This window comes from Cyprinodon variegatus, unplaced genomic scaffold, assembly GCF_000732505.1.
Source record: "Cyprinodon variegatus isolate N-32 unplaced genomic scaffold, C_variegatus-1.0 Scaffold991, whole genome shotgun sequence".
In the NCBI taxonomy this organism is placed as follows: Eukaryota; Metazoa; Chordata; class Actinopteri; order Cyprinodontiformes; family Cyprinodontidae; genus Cyprinodon; species Cyprinodon variegatus.
Window position 1 is genome coordinate 106,424 of NW_015151444.1, and position 11,017 is coordinate 117,440.

Here is an 11,017-nt window from a genome sequence, read left to right on the forward strand (position 1 = left end):
CTCACCTCCTTCTTCCTCCTCAGACTCATTTTCCACTTCACTTCTTCCTGACACTGAAATGTCACCTTCCTCCCTGTCCTCCTCTTGGTCCTCCTCTTCACTCTGACGATGCTCTCACTCCGATCCATCACTACATTTTTCTTCCTCATCACCACTCACCTCACTATCGTTCTCTTCTTTGCTCTCCTTTTCATTTTGCTCTTGACTTCTACATTCATCCTCCTCAGCTCCTTCTCTCCCCTGAATGACTCACTTCTTCACCTGTTTCCATGCTGCTCTCCTCTTCCTAAATTTCTGTATCTTTTGTGTCACTTTTGTTGCTTTCTCTACTCCCCCTGTGAATGCTGGAGCTTGTTTTGCCCTCGCTCTCCTCTTCCTCTGATTTGCTGTCTTGCTCTTCACCCTCCTCTCCAGGTCCACTCTCCTCTGCGGCATCCAAACTGGTACCTCTGTCTGGTTCCTCTTCTTTGTGTTTTGGTCTACATGCTAACTCTTTATCTTCCATATGATTCTCATCCTTTCTTTTGATGTTGTTGGGGGGCTCATCCTCAAAGCTTTCTTCTTCTCAAAATTTATTTTCAACACTTTATTTATTCTCAATCTCCTCAGGCAGTTCCTGTTCTAATGGATCATTAATTTCTTCCTCATGTCTATTGTTTCCTAAATTTGATAAAATGCTTATCCAAGCATTCCTCTGTGTGTTGTCATCCCCTTCCTCAGAATCAGAATGCATTATTGTAGAGGAGAAGAAAGGGTGCATAACTGCACTTTTCTTTCCGCCCTGATGGGCTCTCCCACCATCTGCAAGGATGGTGGGAGAGCCCATTTGTTGCTGCCTCATTTATGTGGTTGATAGCTGCCCCTGCAATTCCTACAGCAGGTAAAAGAGACACTGCTCCAAATGTCTTCTCACACTTCTTTCATGCAGGCCTTCCAGCTCCTTATTCTCTGTTCCAGGTGCAGGTGTTTCTGCAGCAGCATGGTCAGAGGATTGGAAGGATTTACTACTACTGATGGAAAGCCCCTTGGTTATTTGAGGGCTTTGTGAGAAAGCTGTGCTGCTTGAGATTTCAGAAGCTTTCTTAGGGTGTGATGACAGCAGACTGGAGGTTTCAGGCTCTCTAATCCTAGGCTTGACTTTGCTATTAAATTCTGAATCCACATCAGCACCTTTTTCTTCAGCTCTTTTTGTTTGATCTCTCTCTTTAACATTAAATTCTTCTTCCTTTTTTGGAAGAAACTTCTGACTATCTGAGGTTTTGCTGTTAACTCCTCCAATCAGTTTTTTTTTGGAGACATTAACCCATTCTTGGCACTTCTTTCAGTACATTCATCCCCAGCAGAAGATTCTTTTGCATCAGGTAATGGACTTTTGTCATTTTTTAGGGTTTAATCCTTTTAAACCCAAAAAGGATGTATAGATTTCACATACACACACTCAGCTTGAGAAGGCTTGGTTAAAGGCACTGCTGAGTTTTGAACATTTTACTTAGAAGATTCACTCTTTCTCTTTGTTAAGGCGGGACGCTTTGAGTTTTGCTGCTTTTTTACAACAGAAGGTTTTGGATCATCACTTTTATCCTGGATAACAACATCCTCCTTTGAGACATTTTTTTGTGGATTTTAAGGTGCTTGTTCCTTTACAATCAGGAACCTTTAAAGTTGGGCTTGTCTTTCTGGAGCAGATATTCCCTTTCTTTTTTGAGTAACTGTCAAATCTCTCCTAACAGAAGGTCTTCTGACTTTACTGGTGTTGTCATGTCTTGCTAATTTAAAATTATAAAATTTCTCTTTGGCTTCCTTTCCTTCTAGATATTTTGCTTTACTAATGTCAATGTTCTGTTGATCTTTTTATGTGGCTTTTGTTTTTTTTCGTCTTGCTCTTTAATAATGACACATTGTTGTTCTTGGAGAAGAAAGCTGTCAAAAGCCCCCTTTTGAGGCCTTTTTTAGAGCTATGACCACTGTCCTGTTCCTCATGCCCCTCTGGATCTTTTGTAGTTTTAACCGTCATCCTTTTGTTTTCCTAAAAGAAAACACATTTAATTATTTGTTAGAATAAAAACTTAAAGCAGCAGGGTAAAAGGATGGTCTTTAAACTGTAAGATCTAAGACTTAGTTAAATATTTTAATCATTTTAATATCATGGCATCTGTTTATTAAGCCTTTGCATGAAATATTATAATTATACATTTTTTTAGAAAATAAATAACATTGAAAGATGTATATATCAAGGTTAAGAGCATTTCTTACTTATTAGTATGCAAAGAGAAAAGACGAAAGTTTTACTCTGAATGTCTTTAGCTATACAGCAGAACATTTTTATTTTATCACATTTAAACGCAGAGTACGGTATGATTGTAAATAAAAAGGAAAAGATTCATAGAGTGGTACATGAGTCATACATGAGTCATCATTGAGTAAAATCTGATTCTGTTAACTAAAAAAGTCAATCTTTGTGTATTCTAATCTCATTATTAATATATGTTCTTTGAAGACATCATGGGTTCGTAAGAGAAGTGAAAAATTGCATCAGAAAAAAAAAAACAAGGAACAAAGCAGGTATGTAATGATAAAAATGCACTTTGGATAAAAGTGTCTGCTAAATGCATAAACATAAACATATGTTTATGTTAAAACATAAACATAAAAATAGTTAAGACAGGTAAACCAGGCTTACTTTAAAAAACAACTGTACACCGTTCAGTTAATGCAAGACAACAACGTGTCCTTTGCAAATCTGGACTCTGTGGATGAAGGACAAGAAGAAAGTATTGTCAGAAAAAACGGGTTTAGTTAAATGCAGCACAGTCAAGGAGGAAAATCTTCTTTAATAGTCTAAAAACTAGACCTGGGCAGATCTTCCCCTTCCAGTAGAACTTATACATACAACAAGAGTTTTTATGGGATGACATACATTTTTCTGGTGTTTTCAGACACAATTTAGAGCATCATTAATCTATAGTATTTAACGCTCACATCCACACACAGATATATATTTTGTGGCTGTACACATAAACCCTCTTAGTATGAGACAGAAGTGGGTTACTGAGCCCAACAAAACGGCTGCAAACAACAATGCAGGAGACTGTTGCTGCTTGCTTCATCGCTGGCTGTGGAAACACTGATGAGATCTGGCAAGGTATCTGCCAGCTTTTCCAAAGCACTGTGTAAGTGTGAGGGTGTGTGTGTGTGTGTGTGTGTGTGTGTGTGTGTACATTCCTTAGCCAGAATACAGTACATCTACAGTATGTATTGATGCCGGCTGGAAGAAGACTCATAATAAACACTTTGGAAAAACTTTTTTTGTAGAAAACTAAGAAATTAAACCTGATTTCATTATTTCATTTAAGTTTTACATTAAGTGGAAAAGTGATGTTTTCCAGAACACACACACATATACAGGATATATGCTGAGGTATGCAGATTTCCTGGAAAAGTCGGCGAGCGTTCAACTCTGCTGCTTCCTGCCCAGGAGTGCTTATAATTTAGAGCAGAGAGAAGCAACCAGAGAAGATTAATAACATTCAGCAGACGCTGCTTTAAAGAATGTATAGTACATTTATTTCCTCCATCAAACATACCATTGCATAAGCTAATAAAAATGTCTCCTCTTACATATATGGCAAGAAATCTTCATTTCTTGAGGGATCAGTTGTCCCTTTGGAGCTTCTCCCTCTAAAACAAAAAAGAGGACTTGCTGATGCAGATTCTTGGCTTACTTGCTTGGTAATTGTATTATTGTAAGATACCTGCTTGTTGTCCTTTTTGATTAAGGCAATTATCAGCAAAATGGAAGAGTGGTCCGTTAGGGCTGCAGGGTTTGTTAGGTGGTAAAACACAAGATGGTTTGTCATTTAAGGGTTAGGGTTAGCCTGATGTTCTGTTCATCTGGACGAAGATACAGAAGAAGGAAGCTTTTTAGGTTTGGATCTTGAGGGAGCAGCAGAGGAAGCTTTACTCTGACATGAATAAGATGATTGTGGACGTGGGCTTGAGGAATTGGAGAATAACACGACTCAGGGAACAGATAAGGACTGAGATCTGGGGAATAAAGCTCATTGCTGTTGCTGTTTTGGGGAAGGATGTGGGGTGGGAGCATGCAGTTTCAGGTTTTTGGCTAGTTCTGGACGTTTGCCACGAGGTACTGAGGAAGGCAGAGGTAAGACAAAGGGGGTGGTGGTGAGGCAATTCTCCAAACAGCTCCACAAAGGTGTTTAAAATCTACCTCTGGTGCCTCTTCAATGTGTTACTACTGCAGAACTGTAAAATCTGTGTTATACTTCTCCCTACTGGAGATAAACTTTTATTACAACCAGGTGAGAAATAGTTCTATATTTTTAGTTAGGTGAATACCTCAATGATGTGTTTAAATAATGTTAAAGGTGTTCTAACAGATGCATGATTAGGATAACAACAATGTGTCATTAAAGTGCAGGCATAAAAGTTAATAAAATTAAATTCTGTTTATTAGGCACGAGCAGCGAAGCTCTGCGAGAGCCTATTGTAATTCTTTATTAATATTGTTATCATTATTATCATATACATTAAGTGTATCTTGTAAACTCATATGGTCCTTAAGGTAATGAGCACCAAGAGTGGGCAGTGTTGGCCTAGTGGTTAGAGCAGTGCACTTCGATCCCTACAGCCTGCACCCTGGCTTCCTGAGCAAAACCCTTAACCCCACACTGCTTACTGGGTACCGCACAATGTCAGCCCACTGCTACTCAAGGGAGATGGGTCAAAATGCAGAGACCAAATTTCCCCATTGTGGGACAGTAAAGGAATTTACATTACATTTACAAGATGTTACATTCTCACTTTTTTTCTGTGCCGAGCCTGAGCAGCTAAAGCTGAGGGTGGACAACTAAAGGGGAGTGGTGGCTAGCGGTCAGGGCATTGCGCTTGGAACCCAGAGGTTCTGAGTTCAAGCCCCACTACCACGGACTGCCACTCTGGGTCCTTGAGCAAGACCCTTAACCCCACACTGCTCCCCGGGGCGTCGCACAGTGGCAGCCCACTGCTCTCCAAGGGGATGGGTTAAATGCAGAGAGTGAGTTTCATGCTTTGTACTTATGACAATAAAGTTGAATTCTAAATATAATTCGAGCTGGGTCCATGAAAGAGTCCTTTAATATGTTTTTAGACTCTTCTAGGAAGTCTGTGATCACAGCATCTTTCTCCCTGCACCATACCCTGACTTTGTGCTACTGCTCTGCCAACAGCCACTACCGCAGGACACCTATACATGTGAATGACACAAAATAGGGGGGTTGATTATTGTGCATCCAGTTGCTATCAATCATCCTCTGTTTCTGGGCTTTCACGAAATAATTAACTGCTCCTTAGAAATTGAAACTGTTTGCAAAATTATTTGTACCCATTGAGCTTTTTAACAATTTGTCAATTTACAACCACAAACATCAGTGTTTGGGGGACGAGTTATATCATAGAAAAACACAAAGCAATGGATTTCTGTAAACTGGAGGGAACATTTGTAAATTTCTTCTTAAACTAATATCTTTGCTGAGTGTCATCTTTTGGCTCCAGTCAACGCATTCCAATGTCAATCATTCCCCGTCTTTGTCTCAATTTAAAATTGATCAAAACCTTGTCTAGTAGCTCTGGTTGTGTGTTTAGTGATGTTATCTTCACTACATGCTATATGCTGGGTTTAACATTTTTCCTTTTAGAATTGTTTCAGTTTAAGGTTTATTTAGGAAACATGTAATTTCACTGTTATCATTCTTCTCCATTTTCAAGTATGTTGATGCTGTTAAACATAGCATAATTGTAGTGATCCACTAACACATTAAAGTGATGTTAATTGTATTTGTGTGATATTTTAAGAGGTTCAGAACAATGTTTTACCAAGTGTAGTAAGGTGCCAAAATGGCATTAGAGCAACACTAACTTTAACTGCTGTCAACACAATCATTTCCAGCAAGGGTGTTTATAGTCTGCAAGTTTGAGGAATTAACTCTAAGACTCGCATCTAACAACTACAGCGAGCCTGTTATGTAGGGCTTCTCATTGGATATGCCTATACAGCAGCACTAGCTTCACTTGAAGTTATAATAGGTTGTAAAAATAAACCCTTTGCACAGAGATCAGAATGAGGATGGGGTATAAAAGTCTCATCAAACCCCTACCGAGACAGACAAGGAAATCAAAGCTTTGTGCATCAGCTCATAGTAAAGGAGCTGCCAATTCCATCAGTAACTGATGTGTTAAGGACTTTGGAATCAGATTTCATGGAGAGCAATTACAGAGAAAAATGTGTCCCAAGATGATGTTAATTTTATACAGTTCCTCAGCAACAACATCACCCAGTAGGACAAAGGGCATTACGAAATGCCTCTCCTGTTCAAAGCCAACCATCCGCCCAACCTTCCAAACAACAAGAAACAAGCTCAAGTTTGCCTACAATGTCTTAAGAAAAAAATTTAAGGCCAATAAACAGTACAATGAGCAATATAAAACATTCTTGGAAGAGACTATACATAAGGGTAATGCAGAACCTGCCCCTACAACTTCTGAGGGAGAGACAGAGTGGTATCTTCCACATCACGGCATCTATCACCCCAGAAATCCAAATAAGTTGAGAGTCGCTATTGACTGTTCTGCCTGTGTCCATGGTGTTTCTCTAAATGAAACGTTGCTTAGTGGGCCCATTTCATCAATCCTTTGTTAGGAGTTCTATGTTGTTTCAGGAGAGAGGCCGTGTCATATGTGTCAAGAACTGAGGACAGATGGACCCATTATTCAAGGCGAGACAGAGCTGTGGCTCGCGGACACTGCAGGCGGGGGGGTGAGGCACCGCCCAATCTCAGACACTCTGTAGTGGGAGAAACACAGGTAGGTCGTCAGGGATCCAGAACAGACAAGAACAGAAACAGGTGGCAGGATCCAGACTTCCAGGCATCCACAGGCTCCAAGGAGGGTTCAGAGTCTGACTGGGACCAGAAGCATGACCAGGTGGTCACACACAGGAGCAGACAGGCAGGCTCAGTGGAAGAGGGTAGCCGAGACAGGACGTAGAACCGGAACTTGAAGCAGGATTTTAAACTGGTCTCCTCCCTGGAGCCAGGCTTACTGTATAAAAACTGAACCTCCCCCCATATTGAGCCAGAAACCCAGAGGACTCCGTGGGGGAGGAACAGTGGATGATCAGGAGACGATACAAACACAAAAACCCTCTTTCCACTGGCGGCTAGGATCCAGGACATGAACCATGAACTAAAACTGAAACGACAGACTGACAGAAAGACAAGAAATGATCTGGCACTGAATGCTCAAGCTGAACTGAATATAAACCAGAGGAAACAGGTGAGAGGAATAAATTATAATTGAGGCAGGGAGGGAAAACGACAGGTGAAAGGAATTACTAATTAAGGTGGAGCAAACAGGCCAGATCATGACAATATGAAGGATGTTTTACCAAATTCTACATTTGTACTTAAAGAAATACAGTGAATACATAAAAACAAAATTTGCACAAATACAAATACAATTTATGATCCTACCTGACCTAATCACAAAAACTATCATGCCCTCATGTTTTTGTGGCCTGTACAGTGGGACAATTGTTAGGTTCCTTCTACGGCATTCTTTAAAGATATAGAGGACAATCTTTTATTTTCGGAAGGATCATCTAAATAAGTGGTCCTCCTACAGTAATTGCCAATCATTCTGGTAATATGTTTACGTAAGGTCGTCCTTTGTCTTCGCTCCGATAGCTATCTTTTTGTGCACATGCACACTTTCAGGCGTATATAAGTGGTGAGCTACAGTTTCAGGCAGTCATTGAAGCTCATCTTTCTCCCCACGGTTCTTTGAAAATGAACTGTAGAGAAAAAGTATCTACGAAGTGTATGAGAAGAAAAGAAAGGCCTCAGAAGAGGCAAATATATCCCAGAATTCTTTGCGCGGAGAGCTCCCTTCGAATAGTTGCCATAGGCTGTCACTACCTGAAAGAGGCGCAAATAACAAAGATGGTGCAAGCACCGCTGAAGCAGAAGGAGTTATGTGACCAACTGAGCAAAAATCAGTGATCATCTGTCAAAACCATAAGTTAACCGAGTTTGCTATAAAGTCCACTATATAGTCCCCACTGTATGTTGACACAGTAAGCTTTTATGAGAGTTAGATAAAATGTTTTTCTTCATCTAGGTTTTCAAATTTTTTGTTAGATCCATTCCAGCCAGGTTATTGTTGGAGAACACAAGGAGGGACACCCTCATGTGGAGAGACTTCCTGGAGGCTAGTGGAATTAGCTTCCTCTCTTCCTGCCGTTAAAGCCACGGTCTGCAGTGTATTAGCTAAAAGTAGCCTTCCGCCTTCCTGCCATCAAAATCATGGACTGCAGTATATAATCGTGACTGCCTGCTGAGTTGGGTGGGAAAGAACAGAGTCTCCTTTTGCTTGCTGTTAGTGGAATTTCCCCTTTTAGCACTGGCACCACAGTGTTTTACAGTTGAATCATGTGGAGACGCCCTCGTTGATAACTGATTGATAAACTCTGTGAAATATTCTCTCCAAGCCCCCTCAGTAGGTGCTCTCCATCTCCAAGGCCTTTCGTGTGTGCTCCTCATCTCCAAGGCCCCTGAGTGGGTGCTCCTCATCTCCAAGGCCCCTGAGTGGGTGCTCCACATCTCCAAGTCTCCTCCGCTGGTGCTCCTCATCTCCAAGGCCCCTGAGTGGATGCTCCGTATCTCCAATTCCCCTCTGTGGTTACTCCTCATTTCCAAGGCCCCTTTGGGGGCCTCAAACTGTGCGTAAGTTCATATGTTCCTGCTCCACAGGAAGCGGATTTCAAGCTTCCTGGACCATGGGCTACAGCCCCCTAAGATCCAGTGCCAGGGGCACTGGACCCCAGAGTTCATGCTTTGTCTAGGTTACAAGGTGAACCACCCTCCTGAGCAGTTGTCTCACAATCGATGATGTCTTGGGTTTTTTTGCTTTTGGAATTTTCAATTCTTCCAGACCCCTCCACCCATCCTGTTTGGGTTGTTTTGGTTTTTGGAGTCTGCAAGGTTTTTTTGAGGGTACAAGAGACACACAGAGAGGTCATCAATGCAATGGGTTTGTGACTGACTACATAAACTTCTGTGTAGATCCCTATCAAAATCCCTACCAGAACAGTGAAATGCTTTTCAAATAATAAACCGTGAGTTCCATTCACATCCTGCCATCCTCTGCCATTGACCCTCCTACGTACTTCTATAGAAGATATATCCTGCCTACAGCTATCAACAAATACAACAACTCAATGAAAAGAAAAACAAAACATAGCAAAACATAAGTAAAAAAAAAAAATCTTAATTACAAAATATAAGCAGTCATTTTTGGGATATATTATTTGAAAACTTTATTATGCAATTATAGTATCATTTGTAATTAAAGTGTTGATTAGTTATTAAGTTTGTTAAATCAAAATAAATGTGATTAGAATGATCACGCACTTTAGACTCACCCAAATTAAATTAAAATTACTATCTGTCCTGTACGGTAGTTTTTTTTTTTTCCATCAAGCCTTAAAAAAACATTAACCAAAATCATCACTTGAATATATTAAATATAATTTTCTACATAGCCAGAGATCTGATGTTTAAATGGAAAAGATTGATTAGTTTAACACTTTAAGAAGGAGGTAAAGGTTTGATTTCCTTAGGAAAAATGTCCCAAGGATCCATTGAAGGAACATGGTTCTTCCAGTCAGGCTGAAGAGGAGGATTGTTCAAAGCCATCAAACATCCCAACCAGAAACACTCAGAGGTTAGAGATCCCAGTTCAACCTTCCCTTCCCCTGAGCTCGGACTTCCATGTTCAGGGAAACCAGTCTGTGAAGTCAATTTTTAAAGTTAGGCTGGATTTTTTCAATGAGAGCTCCAAATGAAGTTGTTTCCTATTTAGATTCTGGAGCTGGAAAATCTGTTACAAACCTTTAGAACATCTTTACTGCTGTAAAACACCGCCATCTGCAGGTTGTGAAGTGTTAGCTGTTTGTACTCTTTTACCTGGAATACAGGAACCATGAAGTTAAGACAATCTGTTCCCATAGGTTGCTTTAATGTTGTAGTAGAGAAAACTGTCCTCCAGTCCCGTACCTTTTGAGGATTTATTTCACTGCTGGACTTGGTCAGTTCAAATATGTCTTCCATCTTTTGCTTTTTTTTCTTCATTTCATCTAAGGCTGCTTCAAAGGTTTTCTAGAAAGATAAGTTTGAGTTTAGAAGAGACATAATTGGTAACTGGGCTGATGGTTCAATCAGTAAGACCTAAAAGGTTCAATGAGACAAGGATGTATTTATTTATTTATTTATTTATTTATTTATTTATTTATTTATTTATTTATTTATTTATTTATTTATTTTTTGTACAAGGTGAACTTCTCGTTTATCGTTCCACAGAGAAATGTTGGCTACTGGCATTTCCAAAAACAGAGTGTGGGGTCACAAGTTAGAAAAATATTACATGACTTTAATTTACATTTAAACCACTGACAGAGAGGAGGACAATTTCCTATTTTTTCCGAAATGAGTAGAGCTAATTAGATTTTGAGGGTGTTTAGATAGGTTCTGAAATCTGCAGATCAGTATACGATCCATAAAAATGAGGATGAGTAAAATATATACAATTATCTTTAGTGGGAGCTGTTGGATCATTTGAAATGCAGTCAAACTGATTTTAGCTCCTGACTTCAACTGCCTGGGGTTAGCCTATCAACACTTTCAGCATGGGTTCCACCAGAGTTGCTTATAACCTGAGCTGACCATAACTCTTTATCTTGCCATTTTCCCTGAGAGAAGAAAAGGTAAGAGGGACAGAGCAAGATCCAAGAATGGTCCTAGGCCATTCTCAGGCAGTAGGACACTGAACTGTTGGCAGCCCTTAGGAACCTATACTGCGTCAAAGTAGGTATAAAGCAACATGCAGTAGGTCTAAATAGTCTCCCTTTTGCTTCTCAGTGAGACCTTTGAGGGAGGGTGGACCATTAGCGTAATAAGTTAGAAAA